This window comes from Panthera uncia, chromosome B4, assembly GCF_023721935.1.
Source record: "Panthera uncia isolate 11264 chromosome B4, Puncia_PCG_1.0, whole genome shotgun sequence".
NCBI lineage: Eukaryota > Metazoa > Chordata > Mammalia > Carnivora > Felidae > Panthera > Panthera uncia.
Window position 1 is genome coordinate 35,463,305 of NC_064809.1, and position 23,784 is coordinate 35,487,088.

The 23,784-nt window shown below is 39.1% G+C and overlaps 1 protein-coding gene across 5 annotated transcripts in view; it reads right to left on the bottom strand.

Annotated features, from left to right (window-relative positions):
* Positions 1 to 23,784, bottom strand: part of ERC1 (ELKS/RAB6-interacting/CAST family member 1) — a 511,095-nt gene that overhangs the window by 20,735 nt on the left and 466,576 nt on the right. The window lies entirely within an intron of this gene.

Sequence of the window (23,784 nt, forward strand, 5' to 3'; positions counted from 1 at the left end):
CCTGCATATACATCATCCAAACTCAAAATTCCACTCCTGAACCAGTGTGATATTCCAAAGTGATCTCCCCAAGATTCCTTTGGTTTTGTATCACTAAAGGAACTTCCTCCTATCATTCCCTTACGACAGAAGCATCAAGGTAGGAGGGAACTCCAGGTACTTAAGCCTTTCAGAGCAAGAAAATCATAAATTACACCCTACTATTTTCTAGTACTTTCAAGAGCACGTTATGCCTGGCACATATGAGATGCTCCCTAAATATTGATTAAATGAATGCATGCCGTTTGCCTTGGGGTAGCTAGATTTTTCAGTGTAATATCATCATGTATTTTTACCTTTAGTTTTCAAAGGTTAAAAAGAAAACAAAAACAAAGCAACTAAAAAGCTGCTCTCTTTCTTAGCTACAGCTCTGCAAATTCTGCAGTTCTACCCTGGCAGCTCCCCAACTTTGAAGGAAATAAAGAGTTAAGATTTTTAAGGAGCCTATATTAATACAAAGCATAAAACTTAGGTTCCTACACTAACCCCCAGCAGTTCAATTCTCTAACCTTGTAAGTAAGACAACTACAGCCTAAGGGGATAAAGTGGCCAGTATAATTTAGATTGACAGAAATGTCTACCTCAGGAACACTTATGCATCATCCTTCAAGCCCAACCACTGAGTAGCTAGGGGATCAAACTCTACTGTCTCCAGATGCACAAGGTCTCCATAGAAAAGAGGAAGTCTCCCCTGCCTCAGAGGAAAATCCTACGAGAAATTTGGTCTTGCTAGCTATCAGACATCTAAGAGTTGTCATATTGCTCACTGTTGCTTATTATTCTTTTCAAAGTTAGAATGAGTCATGATTTTGTGAAAGGCAACAAGTGAGAGGTCAAGTAGCCCAGGTAAAATGAATTAGGGTCAGTGGCAATCTAAGGGACCAAACACTTGTTGCTAACACCTGCCACTCTAAATTAATCTCCTTACACAGAGCAGGAGCTGGAACTGGGCAAGTACAATGGATGTAGCAATCCAGATTTAGAAAGTTATGTGTACATAAACCAGCACAAACTTTTGCTTTCTGATAACTCTAACTCTAGTTTGTATTTGCAGATGTCACTAACATTTTAATTTCTAAGCTACTTACGTCTAGACACCTCAAAAATGCTGGCTGCTGCTTTCCTGCCTAAAGCATTCTTCCCTGGCTGAGATAATTTGAGTTTTTTCTATGTGGTATTCTGTGCCTGTAAGAACCTCTCAGGTTACCAACTTTCCTACAAGACTGTATCTTGATATAGGTGTTATGCCTTCTCTGTGCAAGTGAAGGGAGTGAACAGAGAAAGAGTAGGACGAGAAAAAAGAAGACGTGACTGCAAAAGGTAAGAGTGGAAATAGAAAGCCCCCCCCCAGGAAACCCAATAGGAGATTTACATTGGTCTGATTGGTCTCTGATAAAAGAGAATGGGATGTCATCTTTAGTGTAAAAATGTTCCTGGAACATCAAAGGAACTGTGATGTATCATCCCCTCAAAGAATAAGCCTACAGTTGGTAACACCGTATTGTATAATTGAAATTTGCTAAAAGAGTAGGACTTAAAAAACAGTAGATATGTGAGGTGATGGATTGTTAATTAGCTCAAAGGGGGGAAATCCTTTCACAATGTATAGGTATATCAAGTCATTACATTGTACACTTTAAACATCTTACAATTTTTTCAGTTATACCTCAGTAAAGCTGAAAAGAAAAAGAGTAACCCAGTTACCCATCTGGGTGGAGTGCTCACATGAAGCACACTCCTGAGGCAAAGAGATGGATAGGTTGGTCTCCACAAGGCTTTACCAGTCCAAAGACTTGTTGAGGTAAAACTTGAGGCTTGAGAAAGTGTAGAGTGTTATAAACAAATAACCATATTTTCCACTGAGGCAGAATTTTAATATGGCTGCCTAAGTTGATTTGGTAGTTATCTCACATTATCTCTTACAAATCTGTTAAGTGATGTGAATAGAGACATTAATATTAGGGGTCTGTCATTATCAAAATGGAGAAAAATTTCCCTCTTTGCCAAAGGGATCCATCAGAACAGCAGCACAGTTCTGGGAATCTCAGACACAGACAGGCCAGCCAGCCAGCCCAGTGTGTTTGGTTTGGCTCTCAGAAAAGAAAAGTGTCAAAAGGGAGAGAGTAAAAAAACAAAACAAAACAAAACCCAAACAACTAATAAGAAATCTATGCCGAAACTGTCAGAGCAGTCAAGAGCAGGGTTTTGTTGCAGCTGAGATTTTAGTGCTAAACCGGCACAGTGCCTAATCCAGTTCCAGAGAATCTCCCTGGCCAAGCAGGAAGAGAGAAGGAAACTTCCTCCACCACAGTGGCAGTGGCATGTGCTCAGTGCACACTCTATGCTCAGGACTGCTGTGTGTTGTTTCCAGCACATGGATCTGATTCTGATGAGACTGTGGCAGGGAGAGACTGGAAAGCCTCCCACAGGGAGCTGTGCATCTTGCTTGAGTTTTTCTTTTTAATTTCTTTAATTTTTTAAACGTTTTTATTTTATTTTTTGAGAGACAGAGCATGAACAGGGGAGGGGCAGAGAGAGAGGGAGACACAGAATCCGAAGCAGGCCCCAGGCTCTGAGCTGTCAGCACAAAGCCTGATGTGGGGCTCAAACCTAGGAATGCAAGACCATGACCTGAGCCGAAGATGGATGCTCAACTGACTGAGCCACTCAGGCACCCCAAGTTTTTCTTTTTTTACTGCCAACCTGACACATTCCTTGGGTGGTGTCTCCTGATTCCTTGGTGAGATGACAGAATGATTCTTTGTGTGGCACAAGTTCCTGGCCCAGTAACAAGGGCCTTTGGAAGGGGTGCCATTACTGACAAAGGCTCTGGAGTCATGTGGGCTGTTCTGAGCGACTCCCCTGGGTACACATGGCCATCTTATGGAGGATCATGAGCAGTGGTGAGGGGCAAGCATAATACAGTGATATGGCAAACTGGGTCTCATGTGACGTGGAGAAGGTTGAGGATGAGGTGGGGGTCTGGAGTTGTATCTTGTGGCTCAGTCGGTTGAGCGTCTGACTTTGGCTCAGGTCATGATCTCAGTGTTTGTGAGTTTGAGCCCCGTGTCAGGCTCTGTGCTGTCAGTCCAGAGCCTGGAGCCTGCTTCAGATTCTGTGTCTCCCTCTCTCTCTGCTCCTCCCCCACTCACGCTCTGTCTCTCCCTGTCTCTCAAAAAATGAATAAACGTTAAAAAAATTTTTTTTAAATAAATTAAAAAAAAAAAAAAGAAGGGTGAGAATGAGAGGCTCCAGGGCCATCTCCAGGCCAGCCTGGCTCAGTGAATGCTGAGGTTCACCACGTTCATGAGCACAGTTCCCCCAAAACGTGCGGGAAAAGCCATAGCAGTCCAGAGCTCAAATGGCCTCACCCAGCTTTATTTCCACATGGAAGGAATGACCAAGCTTGTGAAGGAAAGTCCACACCAAAGCAAGTACTTCTGGGAAGTTTCACCTAGATTATCGAAGAGAAGGATCACCAGATCTTTTCTCTCTACTTCTCTTCCTGAGAAAGCAGCTGGAGGGAGGTGAGCTCAACCTTCAGAAGCAGCCAAGTGAGAAAGTGAGTTCTTCAAGAGAAGATGGAGAAGGCATAGGATCATCCCACCCCACACAACCTAAGGAGGCCAAATAAATAGCCCCAGTATCTCCTGCATGTGGCTCTTTCCTTATGCCCAGTGCCTACAGGACTGCTGCCTGTGGGCTGCAGTATTGTAGATGGTATTGAAGAGATAAACACTAAGGGTTCAACTGAGTGTGCAGGGAGCAAGAGAGGTGGTGGCAAAGATACAGCCCTCAAGGAAGTTAAAGAAACTTAATAGATATTTTAAATTATCTACTATTTACTTTTCTCCCCCAAAGAAAGTCACAGTGCTTAGTCTGCACACAATGCAGGAACAGACATGCATCTACGTGCTGTTATCTGTTGCTGACACATACTCTGCTTGGGCTAGAAGGCAAATGGCCTTGCAGCGTCCTGCAGATTATTTAATATCACTATAGGAGAATACAGTTATTACTAGAGCTTCCTCTGAGGGGCTAAGAACATCTTCTTCCAAAGAGGGCTACAAGGTGCAATAATGGGAAAATGTCTGAAATGGAAGGAGACGTCCAGTCCCAACTGTGCCACTAAGCTTTATCATCTTAGGCAGGTCACTTCACCTCTCTGGCCTCAGCTTCTTCATGTGCAAAAGAAAAAGGTGTGTGTGGGGGGATCCAAAGATCTCTAAGTTCTCTCCAGCTTTAATCAATCCATGAATAAATATAGCTCATTCCTGATATTAAAATAATATTAGAACAGTGATCCCCAACTTAAAGCCTGCAGGCTATTTCTAGTTAGAGGAGTTTTTCAGCTCTCATGAGGATTTCTCATTGTGTCTTCTGTGTGTCTCATCATAGGATGCTTGAGAAAACCCAAGCATGCAAATGTTGCAAAAGTTTCTTGCATAATCTTTCTGATGATTCCCTACCTTCCTGCTAGGTGCATCCTCACATCCAGCTGTGGTGAACTTCCTTCCTTCCTTTCCTTTCTTTCTCCCTTCCTTCCCTCCTCTTCTTTCCCCTCCCCTCCCCTCCTCACCTCTCCTCTCCTTTCCTTTCTTTCTTTTTAATGCTTATTTATTAATTTTGAGAAAGAGAGAGAGACACACACAAGTAGGGGAGGAACAGAGAGCGGGAGAGAGAGAGAATCCCAAGCAGGCTCCACACTGTCAGTGTGGAGCCCGACACCGGGCTTGAAACCACCATGAGATCATGACCTAAGCCCAAACCAAGAGTTGGATGTTTAACCTTCTGAGCCACCCCAGCGCCCTGCTGAACTTTTTTTTTTTTTTTTTTTTTTAAGGAATAGTATCTGTTGGCTCAAATTTAGGCTAAAAGCTCCTGAAAGGTTGGTGTGATTTCCCACATACTCTTGATGTATCAAATAGCTGAAAATCAGAGAATTCAAAGTATAATGATGCTTTATCACCAGGCCTGGGTTATCTGAGGAGATTAACGTTTTTTTATTTTTTAAATTTTTTAACGTTTATTCATTTTTGAGAGACAGAGACAGAGCATGAGAGGGGGAGGGGCAGAGGGGGAGGGGCAGAGAGGGAGGGAGACACAGAATCTGAAGCAGGCTCCAGGCACCAGGCTCCGAGCTGTCAGCACAGAGCCCGACACGGGGCTCGAACCCAAACTGCAAGATCATGACCTGAGCCGAAGTCAGATGCTTAACTGACTGAGCCATCTAGGTGCCCCTAATCTGGTTTTTAATCTGGCAATTTGGTCTTTTTTGACCTCTTCTGAGTTACTCACTATTCTAATCATTCTGGTGTTCAGATACCCCACCAGACATGCTAGGTGGTAATGTCAATGTGCTATCCTTCCTAGAAATTCCTGCATTTAAAAAGGCAGTACTTTGGTGGGATACATGATTCAAAGGAATAAATTGAACAGTGAAATTTAAGAACAGATGAAATCAGGCAGGAGCTTTATCAAACATCCTATGATACTACTTTTAAGCCACTACCATATCATGCTTTTCTGTTAAATTGGCAATAGGATGTTAGCATCTGACCTTTGGCTTAGGGTTTACATTAGAAAAGGGTAGGATTTTTTTTTTTTTTTTTTTTTACTCTGATAATGTTAAAACCTAATCTATCAATCAAAACCTAATCTTTAGGGCTTCTAAGCATCACTACAATTTATAGCAAGATCTGTTCAGTGTTAAAATTAAAGGCTCGCTTTCACCAGGACAGCATAGGGAGATTTTCTTTTGTGCCTAGGTGGTCTTTTGTATAAAAATTAGTAGACAAAGCAATAAGATAGCATTCATACAGTGTAGAAGAACACCTCCAAAAATTCCTGATTTGATTCATTCACTAAACAAGTGTCTACTTTATGTTTGGTGCTTTTATATCTATTACACAGCTTTTAAAGAAAGGTCCAGTTGCTAAGTTCTTTTCATAGTATTCTGGATTGAAGTCACCAGTACGCCCTGCAACTCCTCTAAGGGAGTATTTTGTAATTAGTGGGTGTGAGTAACAGATTGTGCAGTACCCTCCTACCTTTTAATAGGCAGGGCCCCAGGATTTATTTGGAATGCCGTTTCCAGAGTTTGAAAGTCAGTTGTCTGAAACCCAGAAACAATTACCTAAGTAGTAGTTAGGTTCCCCAGTAGTCCCCATGAGACTACTGACCCATAATGTTTGTTACAGGCTGAATCATGCTCCCTCCCCCAACTCACATGTTGAAACTCTAATCGCATATCCTCAGAATGTGACTGTAGGTGGAGATGTGACTTAAAGAGGTGTATTTAAAGAGATAACTGAGTTAAGATGAGGCTGTTAGGGTGCGTCCTATTCTGATGACTGGGTGTCTTTGTGAAGAAGAGGAAATCTGGACAGAGACATCAGGGATGCACGTACACGAAGGAAAGGTCACGTAGAGATATGGTGAGGAGGTGGCCATCTGCAAGCCAAGGACAGAGGCCTCAGGAGGAAGCAAGCCTGCCAACACCTTGATCTTGACTGCTAGCTTCCAGAATGGTGAGAAATAAATTACTGCTGTTCAAGCCACCCAGTCTGTAATGTCTTGTTATGGCAGCTTTGCAAACTAATACAATATTGTTGGTGTAAGGAGTCACAGAACTTAACCACCATTCATAACGTTTTATATACTGCAAGATGCCTTCTGGATTCTAACTCCAGACATCAAAAATGCATCTTCACTTGCCCCAGTGGCAAGTGAGTATGGCCTAGTCCCACCTTTCTGACTTAGCAGAAAACCTCACTTCTATGGCAGTGGCTCCAGCAAACAGGCTGTTCTTATAAGGGGTGCAGGAGGTTCTCTTAGAGACTCGGGGAATACAGCAGTAATAGCTAGTGGCTGTTGTGAAGGGCTAGGTCATTCGAGTAGCAGGGACTCTTCAGACTAGTGACTAGTATAGGAAAAGAGGTTGTGGTAGCATTTCCCCTGTACTTTCTGGGGGAAGCAGGGCTTTACGTTATGCGGCACAGGAGAGCCAAGTCAGGAATGGCAGTACTGTCTGTATGGAAACTGAAGACTGCTTACATTTTATGGTACCCTTTTGATTTTACACCTAAGAGGTCATGTCCCACTGGGAGAGGGGTTTGGTCCCACACCTTTTGTCTTTTCTTAAGTTTAAACAGGTCTACCTTAGAGAATTACTTTTGTACCTCGCCACCGTTACTATAGGAGCTTTGAATCCTTCTGGTATGCTGGGCCAGAAACATGGCTGCGAGTCCCTGGCATACACCAGAGGAGATACTCTGCCCATAAAAAATTTGTTACTTCTATTTCTGGACTGTCCCACCAAACCTTTGGTAAAAAATTAAATAGTTTGGAAGAAAACTAAGGACCATTTATTTCAAATGCTCTGACTAGACCAAAAAACTGTCATTTCCAAGTTTCCGTGCCTATGCTGGTCATGTTTTGTTTTGTTTTTTTTTTTCCCCATCCACAGCATTAATTTTCTTCTTTGCTTAGTTGGAGGAGCATTATCTCTGCAAGATGACATTGGAGACGACAGACCCGTGTTTAATGTACTGGACTGCAGTAATTGTTAAGACTCATTAAAATTCCAAGACGGTAAATAATTGCTCCTGTAGGAGCTCTACAGAATCAGGAGTGTTAACCTCTTCTCCCATGGAAATACTTTAAACACAAAGGAAAAAATGCAATTAGGGCAGCTAGAAAACATTAAGATCTCTATAAGTATAGAGCTTTGTAATTAAAAAATATTCCATATTCATATTTTAGAACTCTAAAGGATCCAGTGCAAGACCGAGGTAATAAAAACTAAAAAAGTTTCTTGCATTTTTTTTTGCTGCAAAGCCAAGAACACGTGAGACCTGAATTCAGAGTAGGTGTTTTATGTTCACTTTTATTTAGTCCAGGCTAGTTGGAGGTAGGCACCAGTAATGGGGACCAAGAGCTATCCTAGGCAAGAAGTGGAGGGCAAGATCTACAGACAAAACAGAAACAGGAGAATTCCCCTTCTCTGAGGCAAATTAAAAAAGGAAATGGTTCATGGATCCTTTCTATCAAAAAAAGTTTTGGTCTAGCAGGGTCTCTTAACCTCTCTCTCCACAAGCAAGATTATTCTACATTCTGCCCCAAACCTATAGTTTTGTCCCTAGTTAACTGAAGCCTTTCATGTGCACACCATAAGGCTACTCTCACATTGAGAGCGAGCTGCAGATAATGCTTAATATCTGTGTAATTTCAACTATGTAAAAGAGGTCCTTATTGCTTTTATATTCAAATCCTCATTTCCTCTTCATTTCCCCAACTCAGCTTTTGGGGATTTTATCAGCAGTTAAGGCAGCAGTTTTGTGTCCTATGGCCCAGCTTAGTACCCTGTCAGCCCCTGTCCTCTCTCGTGGGGTCTGCCCAGCTCTTCCCTATCTTTCTTTCCTTCTTTTTTTCTTTTTTTGAACAAGCTTTTCTCTGCCAAATTTTCAACATCCAATTGGCAAGATACTCTGCTCTTTGCAGAAAAAGGTTAATGGCAGCTGTCAGAAGGAGGAGAAAGTGCCAGACTGTGTGAGAGCAGAGAGGAGAGAAACAGTGAGGCTACTCCACAGGATTTTTCTCATAAATTTGTTAAGACGCGCGCGTGCGCGCGCACACACACACACACACACACACACACACACACACACACTTCTCAAGCCCAGTCCTGATACAGGCACACATTTATCTTTGCAGCTCTGCAGTTATTTTTGCTGGATTGCTGGTCTTGCCTCTCTCAGCCTCTCACACTCTGCTGCTCTTAGTTTTTTGGACAAGAGTTCAACATTGGAGCTAAGGAAACGAGTTCAAACATCACAAAAAGAAGAAAACCAGATCAGAAACATTCAGGCTGGGAACCAGAACAAAGTTTGTTGCCCCACAAAGAACCATTCTTTTTCTTTCTTTCTTATTTTCTCTTGCTGTTGCCCCCTGTCCCTTGTCCCCCAACAGCTCCTAAGTCCATTTGGCTCACTTCTGTGGTACAGCAATCTGTGCAGATGCTAAAACAGGAGGATGAAATGTCATGCTGTGACTGATGACTGATGCACTCCCTGAGCGAGGGAGAGGACTTTTAGGTCCTGTGCCCAATACTGGCCCCAGCATTTAACCCCCCGATTCACCACCTTGAAAAGAGAGGGATACATGCCAAAGAGTGATTGATCAAAATCAAGAAAACAAATGGAAGAAGGAATCCAGGGAGAGGACAAGGTCTGAGCCAAGTTTTGGAACAATACTTCCCTGGAAATTAAAAAATGGGACAGAGTGCTGGGAAAGGGAGATGGAATCCAAAGCTCCATGACCCACAGAACAGACTGGCTGATACAAGTTCATTCCAGTGTGGTCGGGCCCCTGATGGGAGGCTGGCATTCATGGTGGAGAAAAGGAATTTGTACTCTAGGGAGAAATTCCATTTTAAGTTTTAGCAGGATCTGCTTATCAGTCCAACTTCTTCAAAAAGTTAAAAAGGAGCCTGGCAGTGGGGAATGATTTTTCAGTTTTCATTTTTTTTATTCAAGTTTTTTTTAGTTTATTTAATTTTTTTTTTAGTAATCTCTATACCCAATGTGGGGCTCAAACTCAAGACCCCAAGACCAAGAGTCACATGCTTGTCCGACTGAGCCAGCCAGGTGCCCTTCTGTTTTCATTTTAATTTAACTATCATTGACATATTGTGAAATGCACAGATCTTTAAGTGTACAATTTGACAAATTTTGATAAATACATATATCCATATAACCACCACCCCAACCAAAACACAGAACATTTCCAACATCCCAGAAAGTTTCTTGTACTATCTTTCAGTCAATTCCTACAGGAAACCAGTGTTCTAATTTTACCACCATAGATTAGTTTATTCTGCTCATACATTAATTACATTTTATTTTGTATCTGGTTTCTTTTGTTTGATATTGTGTTTTTGAGATTCATTCATAAAGTTGCTTGTATTTAGTTCATTGTTGTTTACTGCTTAGTAGTATTCCATTTCATGATATAAAATAATTAAAAATACCTGTTTTGTTAATGAACATGTGGACTGTTTCCAGTTTTGGACTTTTACAAATAAAGTTGTTATGAACACTCTTGTACACATCTTTTTGTGGACACATCTCTTAAGTAAGTAAGAAGGGAACTGCTGGATTACAGGATAAGAGTATATCTAATTAGGAGTATTAGAGTATTTCTAATTTAATAAGAAACTGCCTAACGGCTTCCCAAAGTCTTATACCACTTTAAATTCTCACCAGTATCAGTGTTCCAGCTGTTTGACACCTAACAAGTGGTATTACCAGTTTTGTCAATTTTAGCCATTTTTGTGGGATTGTAGCACAATCTCATTGTGGCTTTCATTTGTGGGAGCATTTTTCCATGTGCTTAATTTGTGTATCTTCTTTGTGATTGTCTATTCAAGTCTTCTGCCCATTTAAAAATTGTATTGTTTTGTCTTTTTGTTACCAACTTTTAAAATATCTTTGCGATAGAAGTCCTTTGCTCAATATACACACACGTGTGCACACACATATAAAGTGAATGTTCTGATGAGCACAAGTTTAAAGTTTTGATAAAGTCCGATTTTTTTCATTTTTCTCTTATGTTTAGTGTTTTATGTTCCCTATGTCTGCCAAATTGGGGGTAATTTTAGCTACTGATGGGCCATTTGGCGAACATCTGAAATTAAAAAACATTTCTTTATTAAAGCTTAAAAACAACTACCCATTGCTAATCCTTGTTTACAAAGGCCCAAATTTGGAACCAAAAACACTGGCTTTACCAAAAATTCCAGGGCTACTAAAGTTTTACAAATGAAAGGTTTACTTTCAAAAATATTTGCATTCAACATACAGGTCATATATATTTACTGACAGCATGAGATGATCTATATCAAATGGGCACAATATGATAAGTGTGATGGGGTTAGGGAGGGGGCACTAAGTGTCTGGGACTCAACTTTAGTTTTTAAATCTCTCTGAAAGGAAATTCTACCACATCCCTTTGAAATTTATTCCATGTCCACAGATTTTTCCCTATGTTTAACTGAAACATATCTTTTTGTAATTTAATATACTCTCTCATTCTGCCCTTAGATGAATAGAAAAAAGGAGAAACCTGGGCCCTCGCCATTTAGACAAAAGCCTTTACCCTATCATTAAGTTCTGTACTTTTAATTTCTCTATGTAAGCTGCCCTTTTGAAACAATTGTTTATTCTTAAACTATTCCTACCTTCTGCTTTTCAAATCTTTTACCTAATTTATTTTTTGAGTTTGAGTTACAATGTCATATTCAAATACAGTCTTAAAATTTTGGGGGCTAGGGCTGCTTACATTCCCTTTACACTAGAATGACAGACAACCAGGATTGGGGGCAGGGGGGAAACATCTTGGAAATAATCTGACTCAAATAATCTCCAAATGCTGAATTCTTTCTTTCTTTCTTTTTATAAAACATTTCTTTTAAAGTCTTATTTATTTTTGAGGCAGAGAGAGACAGAGCATGAGCAGGGGAGGGGCAGAGAGAGAGGGAGACACAGAATCCAAAGCAGGCTCCAGGCTCCGAGCTGTCAGCACAGAGCCCAATGTGGGGCTCGAACTTACGAACCGTGAGATCATGACGTGAGCTGAAGATGGAAACTTAACCAACTGAGCCACCCAGGTGCCCAAATGCTGAATTCTTTCTACAACGCAAGTGAGCAGCTTCTCCAAGAAAGAACTACTTTCCTATATGGCTGTCTATTTTTTTTTTTTTTTTGGCTGACAGACACAGAAGTTTTTCTTTCTGTTAAACTAAAAGCTGCCTTATAATGTCTACCAACTGGTTGTGGGGTTATACAATTAGTCTATATATAAAATGTTCATTCTTTTTTCCCCCCACAATTTTATTTATTTAAGTGATCTCTACACCCAATATGGGGCTTGAACTCACAACCCCAAGATCAAGAGTTGCATGCTCTTCCCATTGAGCCAGCCAGGTGCCACACCCCCTGCCCCCAACCCAAATTCATTCTGTAAAGGGTTGCATCATCTTGTTGCTGCCTATGGGTAATATTTTGGAGTCGTCTAGACTAATACACTTCTTAATATTTTCAATACTCTAAAGCACCTCCATTTTCACAAGATGATGAAAATCTGAACCCCGTATTTGCTGACTTAAATTTTTAAAACTTTTTTACTTTGAAATAATTTCAAACTTACAGAAAAGTTGCAAGAATACAAAGAACTCTCCAACCCTTTATCCAGATTACTTAACTGCTAACATTTTGCTATCTTTGCCTCTATCATTCATTTACTGTATCTCTATATAACTTTATATGTTTCCTAATTATTAAATTTAGATTACATACTGTGTAGCAGAAAAACACCTGTGTTCTTCTCAGTGCATATAATCAGAAAGCATGTAATGTTGATTTGTACCACTAAGGGTGATGTTAAACTTTAGTCACTTGGTTTAAATGTTATCTATTGGGTTTTTCCAATGCAAATTAACTAAAAGAATTTTGTGCTAATTAAGTGGAATAGTTTTTTTGTGAAGAGATACTTTCAGACTATGTAAATACAAACTTCTACCTACTGTTTTTCACATTTATTGATGATTCTTGCCCAAAGCAGTTACTACTATGATGGTTGCTAAATAGTGATTCTCCAATTACATCATTCCTTCCACCTTTACTAGCTCACATTCTACTATAGGATACAGCTTTCTCCTTTCTCCCCCATTTGTTTATTCATTCATTTCTTCATACCAGTATAGATTCACAGATTTCTATTTTATTCAATGGGTTATAATCTGCTACTATCAATATTTATTTTGCTGCTCAAATTCTTCAACATTTTGCCATTGAGAGCCCCATGACCTTCTGAAATATACCACCGCTCTTGGAACACTTTCTGGTATAAGATGTTCTGGATTTATGCTGTTCTATGCCATACATAGCCTTAGACTCTGTCATGGCTCCAAGGAGTCCTGAATACCTGAGTACTTGGGCAGCAATATTTAGGGTCTCCTTAAAATAATTTCTGTTGAAATGAACTCTGGTGTTATGATATTGTTGAGATGTTAAAGAAAAAAAGACTATGAAACTCATAGTAGTATATACTGGAAAGACGGTAAAGATGTTGCTTGTAATTTGATTCTGTATGAGCACCCATGGGGGCTCCTGGTATGTTTTAATCTTTCAGGATACTACAAACTGCATAAGTAATCAATTTTCTCTCCTGACAGTGCCTGAGAGTTCACTCCTGGATTCACCTTATTTTTCTCTAACCTCAATTCCCCTTGATTATTAGAATCACGAAGATGGGAATGTAGAGTAGAGGACAGTTCTTTGGGAGATTCTGATATCCTCTATCATTTCAGAGAAGCGCTGCTCCAGAAGTATTCACTCAATTTGGAGTACAGTAAGGTGTCCAGCTGAGTTCCTGGTTATTCATTCCATCCTTTTGGAACATGCTTCCCTTTAACCTCAATGCTGAATGAATACAATATTGTGAATATAACTTCTAATTTTATATGATAAGAAGTAAAAATGCATAATGTGAGTTAGAAAAAAAATTACCTGGAAGATAAAATAGTGGATGTTCTTTTGTGTACCCAAGATATTTAAAAACAAGGCTTCTCTGGCCATAAACTATCTCAAATGTGACCTGTACCAAATTTACTTGGTTGTTGGAACTTGACAAGATCACAGCTAGAGACGAAATAGCCTTAATTTCACCATTTGAACAATGTATGCCTGGTAAAGTGTAGAGATAAAAACCCAAAGGAATAGGACCCAAGTCTTCAAAATATAATTTCCATGTATCCCTTCACTTGCAAACCAAAATACTGAAAGTGTATATAATTAACTATAGGTATTCCCAAATGAATCAATTTAGTTTTTGATGATTATATTGATTCTGGCCAGTGTGCATAAAATCACAATACACACAATTTCTTCAAACCAGGATACTTTGACCCATGAACAATATTATGCTCCAACCTGGTTACCACATTCACTTTATATGAGCCATTGTGCTGGTGACAAGTTGAAAAGCTGTTCATTGTTGCAGGGAAATTATGTTATACAAAACAGAAGTGTATGAATAAGAGAGTCATAGGAGACTTATAAATGCTTCCTGACCTCACTGTGAAGTTGAACATAATCACTTGCAGCTATGTTATACATAGGAGTGTGGTCTTTCAGATATCTGTACCTACAAATATCTGGAGTGTCCCACCTTGTTACATCTTTCTGAAAACAAGGAACTGTTATGTAGCAATATAACCCTTAAAAAACATGTATAATACTTATGTTAAACTCATTGTTATCCCTCCCAAATACACCAAGACCCAAATTCTCAAGCTCTATTGAAAGTAAGTCTGAAAACTTAAAGTCTCAAATTGTCTGCATATACAGAAAAGTTTTAGTTGAAAAGTTTCCACAATTTTCCCAACAGTTCTATAATACTTGCCCCAAGAACCAATAATCCAACTCCTTGAGTAGATGTTAGTTATATGTTAGCTAGTATCAATTCAGTGCTGGATTTATGGAGACACTAACAAGATTTCCTGCCTAAGAGCTGGCAAGAGGACTTGGCAAAGAAATGAAGGCACCTGGGGTGCCTGGGTGGCTCAGTTGGATAAGTGTTCGACTTCAGCTAAGGTCATGATCTTGTCATGAGTTCGAGGGCCGTGTTGGGCTCCATACTGACAGCTCAGAGCCTGGAGCCTGCCTCAAATTCTGTGTCTCCCTATCTCTCTGCTCCTCCCCTGCTCATACTCTGTCGCTCTCTCTCTCAAAAAGAAAGAAACATTAAAAAAATTAAAAAAAACAAAAGGAACAAAGGCACCTTATGTAGGAGAAGAAGATAGAAGTGTAGTGTGGGAAATACAGACCTGTAATTTCCATTGTGAGCTGCGATACTGGAAGATAACAGACAGTGGTCAAATATGGGACTAAAATAAACAGAGAAGATGTTCAAATCTAAAATTGAACTTAATAAAACTTTTTCTTAATGCTAGGCACTTTGTACCATAATAGCATTCTACTTTGACACTATCTCAATCTAGTTTTTCAGACTTTGTACCATAATAGCATTCTACTTTGACACTATCTCAATCTAGTTTTTCAAAGACAGCTTCTTTAGGGCTCCAGAACCATATGTAAAATGGTAAAAAATGTATATTTATTTGAAAAAATTTCAACAATGTCTCTTTTTCCAACACTAAGTGACTAGAGAGCCTGGGAATAGTAAACAATAAAGAACAGAAAGATGGTCTAAATAGTATGATGCCACTTATTTCAAATTTGTATCATACTAAATCATATTGCATATTGTTTATGGAAACAAATATGTACATTATTAAAAAGGTAAAAAAGTAGACTGCAAAAATGCATACCAATTTTGGATAGCAGTTGCCACTACAGATGAAACAGGAAAAATGCAACTGAGAAGGGGTATGAAGAAGACTTTAACTATATTTAGCATTAAAAAAAGCTCTGAAGGGGTGCCTGGGTGGCTCAGTTGGTTAAGTGCCAGACTCTTGATTTTAGCTCAGGTCATGACCTTACATTTCATGAGATCGAGCCCCACATCAGGCTCTGTGCTGACAGTATGGAGCCTGCTTGAGATTCTCTCTTTCCCTCTCTCTCTGCCCCTCCCCCATGCTCGCTCTCTCTTCCTCTTTCTCAAAATAAATAAGTAAATATTTCAAAAAAAAATTAAAAGCCCTGAAGAACCCTCTTACATGTTGGTGGGAATGCAAACTGGTAAAGCCACTCTGGAAAACAGTATGGAGATTCCTCAAAAAATTAAAAATAGGACTACCCTACAATTTAGCAATGGTGCTACTAGGTATTTACCCAAAGGATACAAAAATACAGATTCAAAGGGATACATGCACACTGATATTTATAGCAGCATTGCCAACAATATCCAAACTATGGAAAGAGGCCATATGTCCACCAACTGATGAATGGATAAAGATGATGTGGTATATATATACAATGGAGTATTACTCAGCCATCAACAGGAATGAAATCTTGCCATTTGCAACAACGTGAATGGAGCAAGAGCATATTATGCTAAGTGAAATAAGTCAGTCAGAGAAAGACACATGCCATATAATTATACTCATATGTGGAATTTAAGAAACAAAATAAATGAACGTAGGGGGGAAAAAAGGAGGTAAACCATAAGAGGGAGACTCTTAACTATAGAGAAGAAACTGAGGGTTGATGGAGGGAGGGGGAAATGGGCTAAATAGGTGATGGGTATTAAGGAGGGCACCTGTTGTGATGAGCACTGCGTATTATACATAAGGGATGAATCTCTAAATTCTACACTTGAAACCAGTATTATACTACATGTTAACTAACTAGAATTTAAATAAAAACCTGAAACAAAAACAAATAAAAATTAAAAAAACCTAAAACAGATATAACAAAGTAGTGTTTGTTAATTCTGAGTATAAAGCTGATGTTATATTAATCTCTATGTTTTTTCTGAAAGCTTGAAATGTTTCATTAAAAATAATTTGGTATAACCACAAAGAAGAACATGTGGACCAAAACTGCAATTAAATATATATTACATAAAAAATGGCAACTATAGGTTTTCTCAATCTTCTGCAAACCATTTTTGTGATTCCTAAAATATCTATACTTAAGACTGCTCTCTTAGATCACAACATGGATACACAATGATAGGAAGCTTGAAATTAAGAAAGCACAGGTATAGCTAAAGATTTAGGGTCAGACTTTTTCATGCTCAAGATTCTAGAACAAGGCAAAATTCCAAGGTTGATGTGGAACTCAACAGGCAGTCTTAGTAAAATATTAACCAAAAATAATGAGCATGTAAACAGTAATAACTATCATCTACCATTTATCATCTCCCATGAAGCTGACACCTGTAGCACATGACACTAATGTATACATGCTTGTCTGTCATCCATGTCAAGTTCAATCCAATCAAAACTAATATATCACACACAAAGACAACTCCAAAGAGTATAAAATTTGGGGGCAGACCTACAAAACCTCAGAAATTAAAAGTCACTGCTATGAACAATTTCAAGGTAGAGCCTAGAAAGAATATATCACATTCTTCCATCTAGCTATTCTATAATTATCATTAAGCTACCAACCTATTGATAGGTTGAGAAAAAACTTTAATAGTTCTATGGGTATACATAATCTTCCACCTTTCAAAAAAGGGATGTTTTTATTGGAGTAAGTCCATGCCAGTTCTGTGAACATAGCACGAGGAGTAAAAATGACATCAATCCTCGTATTTCCTAAATGGACCGTTAGAGAATTCTGTACAATGTTAAGACTTTACTTCCTAATTCTATTGGCTGTTACAGTGTGTTAGTTAGAAAGATTAGGGACAGAGTGGGAATCCCAAGATAGCCCTACCTCCATGGTACAGGAAGTGGGGTCTGGCAAGGTTTGAGGGTAGAGCAGTAGCACTACAGAAATCTATCCATACTTTAGACGCTGTCTGAGCACAAGTTGCAATGCCTGCCATGAGAGGACAGGTACACAAGACCCACTTGCACCCTGGACTCTTCTTGGATATAAAGCAAGAGTAGTGTGCTAGGGGAGGCAAGAAACCTTTCAGTGCCTAGGGCCTCATTCTGCTTTGACAAGAAAAGCAGTGTGTGCTGGGGGCAGGGCAGGAACCCTGTTCCTAAAGACTGGCTGCCACTGCAATAGTAAAAAATCTATCCTATCTTGCATTGACACTAGGCAAAGGAATCTATCACCAGAGAAGAGATAGGGAGTCCACTATGCCCCCAAATTCTGAACTGATTCAAAGCAGAAGTCTGCTGCTTCTGGAGAAGAGAAGGAAATCTGCCTGCAGTCTAGACCTTGAGAGTGGGGAGAATTGTCTGTCACTGGGGTGGGGCAGGAACACTGAAACGGAGGCTGCCTATGACTGAATCTGGAGCAGAAAAATGAAGAAACCTCCCCTGACCCAACCATGAACAATGGACTGAGTAACAAGAGCAGTCTGCTACTTGGAGAAGGGCAAGAGGATAAAGAAAGAGCCCTCCATGACACAGGCATGAGGAACGTACTGAAAGCTGAGAACAAAGTAGGAAAACAAAAAAAAGTCAATACTCTAGAACTTATATTAAATATATGATAGTGGCAATTTGCTGGAAAATTTAAAGCCTGTGTGCAATGAAGTAACTACTGCTAAAACAAAACTCAAACCCAGCTCAATTACTGACTTACTTGACTCAGTTCCCAACACTAATGGCCTGATGGAAGAGGAATGCCTATTTCCAGACATAAATATTATTGACTTCAGTTTCAACTGTTCTTTTACATACAGCATTTGCCATTTAATAAAAAAATTATGAGACACACAAAAAACGCAAGTGAACTTGAAGACAGATCAACAGAAATCACCAAAGTTGATAGTAGGAATCTCTAAATATAACATGAAAGACAAAACAAAACAGATATCCAAGAAATGTGGGACATGATCAAATGACCTAACAAATATACAACTGTAGTCAGAGAAGGAAAAGAGACAAAGAAGCAAAGACATATATAAAGAGAAAATGGCCAAGAATTTTCTAAAAATTAATGAAAGACAACAAAATGCAGGTCCAAGAGACTCAGAGATCCAAAACAGGATTTTAGTCCAAAAAGGAAATACAAAGAAAAACACAAGTAGGCACATTAGTTTCAAATGGTTGAAAACAAAAGATAAAAAGAAAATCTTGAAAGCAGTCAGAGAAAAAAAGAAACATGACAAAGAAAAAGTATATATATGAATATAAAAGACTTTTCATATGAAACTTATGTAAGCCAGAAAAAAATGTAACAGCATCTTTAAAGTATTAAAAAACAGAAGAGTCAACCTAGAATTCCATATCCAGACAAGAATAGCTTTCAAAAAGAAGGCATATTAATATGCAAGGCTGCCATAACAAAATACCAGACTGGGTGGTTTAATAGCAGAAATGTATTTTCTCACTGGTCTCGAAGTTAGAAGTCCAAGATCAAGGTGTTGGTTGGGTTGGTTTCTTCTGAGGCCTCTCTCCTTGGCTTGCAGAGGACTGCCTTCTTTCTGTGTCTTCACGTGTTTTTTTTTTCCTCTGTGATCACATACCCCTAGTGTTTCTCCATATGTTCTAATCTCTTCTTCTTATATGGAACCAGTCAGATTGGATTAGGGCCCGCACTCTCAGTCTAATTTCAACTTAATTACTTCATTGAAGGCTCTGTCTCCAAATACAGTCACATTCTTGGAGTTTGGGTTTCGATATAAAAATTTGAGGGGACATAATTCAGCCCGTAATACCCCACCTCCATGTGTTTCTCACATGCAAAACACATTTACCCCCATCCCAATAGCCCAAAAGTCCTTTTTTTTTTTAAGATTTTATTTTTAAGTAATCTCTATACCCAACCTGGAGCTCAAATCTATAACCCCAAGATCAAGAGTTGCACACTCCTCTGACTGAGCCAGCTGGGCATCCCCCAACAGCCCAAAAGTCTTAACTCAGTTCAGCCTCAACTCTAAACTGCAAATCTCATCTAAATATTATCTAAATCGAATGTGGAAAAGACTCAAGGTATGATTCACCTTGAGGCAAAAATTCCTCTGTAGATGTGAACCTGTTGAAACCAAATTATCTACTTCTAAAATACAATGGTGGGACAGGCATAGGCTAGCCAATCCTATTCCAGAAGGGATCATGGGTCCCAAGCAAATTCAAAACCTCACAGGGCAAATTCCACTAGATTTTAAGGCTTGAGAATAATCCTCTCTGGCTGGATGCTCTATCCTCCAGGCCCACTGGGGTGGCAACTCCACCCCTCTGGCCCTGGGTGATAGCCTAGCCTATTGAAACCTAGGAGGTAGCCTTGCCCTCTGGAACCAAGGAGGAAGAGACAGCCCTTCCCCCTAGACCTGTGCCCTCTGGGTTGGTGGGATATATACTAGACAGTATATATCTGTGACAAGAAACTCATTTCACATATAAAGACATAGATAGCTTAAAAGCAAATATATGGTAAAAGATATACCATGCACGCACTAACCTAAAAAAAGCTAGAATAGTTATGTTAATATCAGGCAAAGCACATGGAATACCATCAGATTTCAAGAAAGACATACAATGATAAAAGAATCAATTCATCAAGAAGATATAATAATCGTTAATGTATATGCACTCAATAACAGAGCTTCAGGATACATAAACCAAAACCAGTGAGTAAAAAAAAAAAAAAAGAAATTCCAGGAACTCTTATAAATAAATCTTATAAATAAGATTATATTTCTATAGGCCAGGAGGTTGTAGATTATAGGATTATGACTCAGGATGAGTCTGAAGGGTTCCTGACATCAATAGATTATCCAAAGCTACTGAATGGCACTGAGAAAACTGTCTTGGATTGCCAAATAAATAATCAGCTAAGTATACAGTAAACATTCTCTATACACGTAGTATTCTGCTAGGCACTTTAGAAATATAAGACATGGTTCTGGCAGTGAAGGATCTTTTGTAGTTGGAGAAATAAGAATCTCAAATATGAAATACAAACTAGTAAACTACGCAGAACTCACTAGAATTCACTCACTCGTTTAAGTTACTGAGCAAGTGGTACTTGTTGATGTGGTGCTAATTTTAAGATGAAAATTATATAGCTCATGTCTTCAACAGACAGAAAGCTTAGAATGGGAAGACAGATATGAAAACAAGTAAGTGTAAGTGTTACAGGTACTACAAAAACCCTAAAGAGGGAGCAGCACATTCTGCCTGGGGTTTCAGGAAAGGATGCATAGAAGAAATGATGTCTTAGCTGAGCTTAAAAACACAGATTCCTGGGATGCCTGGGTGGCTCAGTTGGTTAAATGTCTGACTTCGGCTCAGGTCATGATCTCACGGTTCATGAGTTCAAGCCCTGCAAGGGGATCTCTACTGTCAGTGCCGAGCCAGCTTCAGATCCTCTGTCTTCCCTGCCCCCTGTCTGTCCCTCTCCTGCTCACACTCTCTAAAAAATGAATAAACATAAAAAAAACCCCAAAAAACAAAAAACTCAGATTCCTATTTAGGTACTGTCCAGGGAGACAAAGTAGGGAAGGGCACATTAGGCACAAGGATCAATATGAGCAAAAGGACAGAAGTATAGAAACTGTAAATAGTTTAAAACGAAGTGGCTGGGTATGCTTCATGGCTAGGATGAGAAGGGATGTGTATTTAATAAATAAGCCAAATGAAAGAAAGTCTTGTAGGATGTGATAAGGAGTACAGAATTTACCCTACTGTCTTCTGTCTCTTATTCATTCAACAAATATTTACTGAGCAGATACTATATGCTAAGCATCTTTCTTGATATAGACAAGATTCCTGTCCTGTCCTGTCCTCATGAGGGTGTTACTGGGGGAACATGGTACAGTGAAATACACTGGACACACAGATTTGGATAACAAATGTCAGTTGCAGAAGACTCTACATCCCCAAAACAAAAAAGTAAACAGAATACATACACATAAAATAAACCAATGGGTGTATCTGGCAGTGATTCATGTCATATGTTTCTAGGGCTTCAAAAAGTAAAGTCAAACCTTGATCATAATACTTTCATAGACAAATCATTTTGTAGTATTAAGGGTCATCTTTCTCAATAGCCTGCATTGTTCCCTTAAATTCTTACTTGTGATGAGGCAGAAAATTGATTGGTTTCTCCACCAATAGAAGGTGGTATTGGTTGCTGTATTCTTTTACAGATAACCTAAGTCCCCTGTTTCCCAGGTTTTCCAGGGAAGCCTGCTAAAGATACAACTTCACACACTTCAAGCAATAACTTCAGTGACTGAAGCACATTCTCAATCAAGAAGAAACATATTAACACAATTCATGTATTGAGCAAAATTGTTTTGATGTTTACAGTAGCTTGATTGTAACATAACGTGTAATGCAAGTCTATTAGTGAATTCCTGGTTTCATTCACTCAAAACTTTTTGAAAAATTCTTAGTTAGAAATTTTCGATTTTGGTCTCATCCTGGAGATATTTTTTTTCCCCTTAGAGAGACTGAGTTAAGCCCATTCAAGCATATTTGAAAAATGGAACTAAGCTAAAATACTTTTTTCATTTCAAAGACAAGCTGTTACACAAAGAAATAATTTAATGCCGGTTAAACTTTGATACATTACTATGGTCAGTGCTTTAAGAAGCATTGTTCTTCTGTAAAATTTTGGTAAAAGTTTTTTAAATAAATAAATTTTAATGTTTATTTGAGAGAGAGAGAGCGCGAGTGAGCACGAGTGGGAGAAGGGCGCAGAGAGAGAGAGAGAGAGAGAGAGAGAGAGAGAGAGAGAGAGAATTTGAAGCAGGATCCAGGCTCGGAGCTGTCAGCACAGAGCCTGACGTGAGGCTTGAACTTCCGAACCATGAGATCATGACCTGAGCAGAAGTCAGACGTTCAACCGACTGAGCCACCTATGTGCCCCTGAAGTAAAAGTTTTGAAAACTAACCAGCCATGTGTTCTGCTTCCAGTGGCCTTTCAGTTGCATCTTCACTACATGGTTATCAATATCCAAAGGAGCTACTCGGAATCCAATTTCATTCTGTCCTTTGGATTTTTCTCTTTCAAGAAGAGAGAAATTAAAATTTCTATGGCAACATGCTACATTTGAGAGGCAGGCCTTACCTTTTTACTAATAAGTGAGGTAGATAACTAATTAGGCTGTTAAATATGCGTTCTATGAGGCAATATCCATATCAGGGGTAAGTAAGTACGGCTCTACAACTCCAGTCTGCATTTCTTGATCTGTGGTTTAATACTGCTGTCTTTAACATTATACCATGGAAGTATCTGTATTTAACACAATTTTCCTTCACACATTGTAAGTGAACAAATAGTGCTTAACAAATAGCAAGGATTTAGCTGGACAACAGCATACCGCTTCAAAATTCTGCAGAATTTTAGTAAATTTACACCACCAGTGCAGTTAAGTCTCTTGGTTAGTATGATTATAGCCTAGTTAGGGATATCATCAACCCCATCTATAAACTAGGAACAAAAGGAGCTTAGACTCAATGTTTTAAAAACTGTTCTCTTTCTCTGTATTTATTCAACTTTTCTTTCCTTCACTTTCTATGTCTGCTCTCTATAGCTCTCCTCATTCATTTTTATGTTTCTTTTATTCACAGTTTTTCTGTCCAGAATAGCCTTTCTCTATTAAACAAAAGAACAAAAAATAAAATAAAATCACAATACAAATAAAAGAGAATCACTGGGTATTTTACAGGCAACAGTAGGCAGAAAATGTAGCGTGGGAAGCAACATTAATTCATTGAATGGTTTTTTTACTTAAAAACTTAAGTGTGTTGTAACCCACTGTTCCCTAGAGACAACTGAGTAAGATATATGCTACTGACTTGTCAAGAATCCTTTATCCAAGTATCCTTAACTCAGATTTTCCTTCAGTACCCATAATTATCAGTGGTCATCGCTTCTATGAAACAACACATGGCATATGAGCAGACTGTCCTTAACCCTCTCCTTTCTAAGCAGCCCTTTTTTTCCCCCCAATATATGAAATTTATTGTCAAATTGGTTTCCATACAACACCCGGTGCTCATCCCAAAAGATGCCCTCTTCAATACTCATCACCCACCCTCCCCTCCCTCCCATCTCCCATCAACCCTCAGTTTGTTCTCAGTTTTTAAGAGTCTCTTATGCTTTGGCTCTCTCCCACTCTAACCTCTTTTTTTTTTTT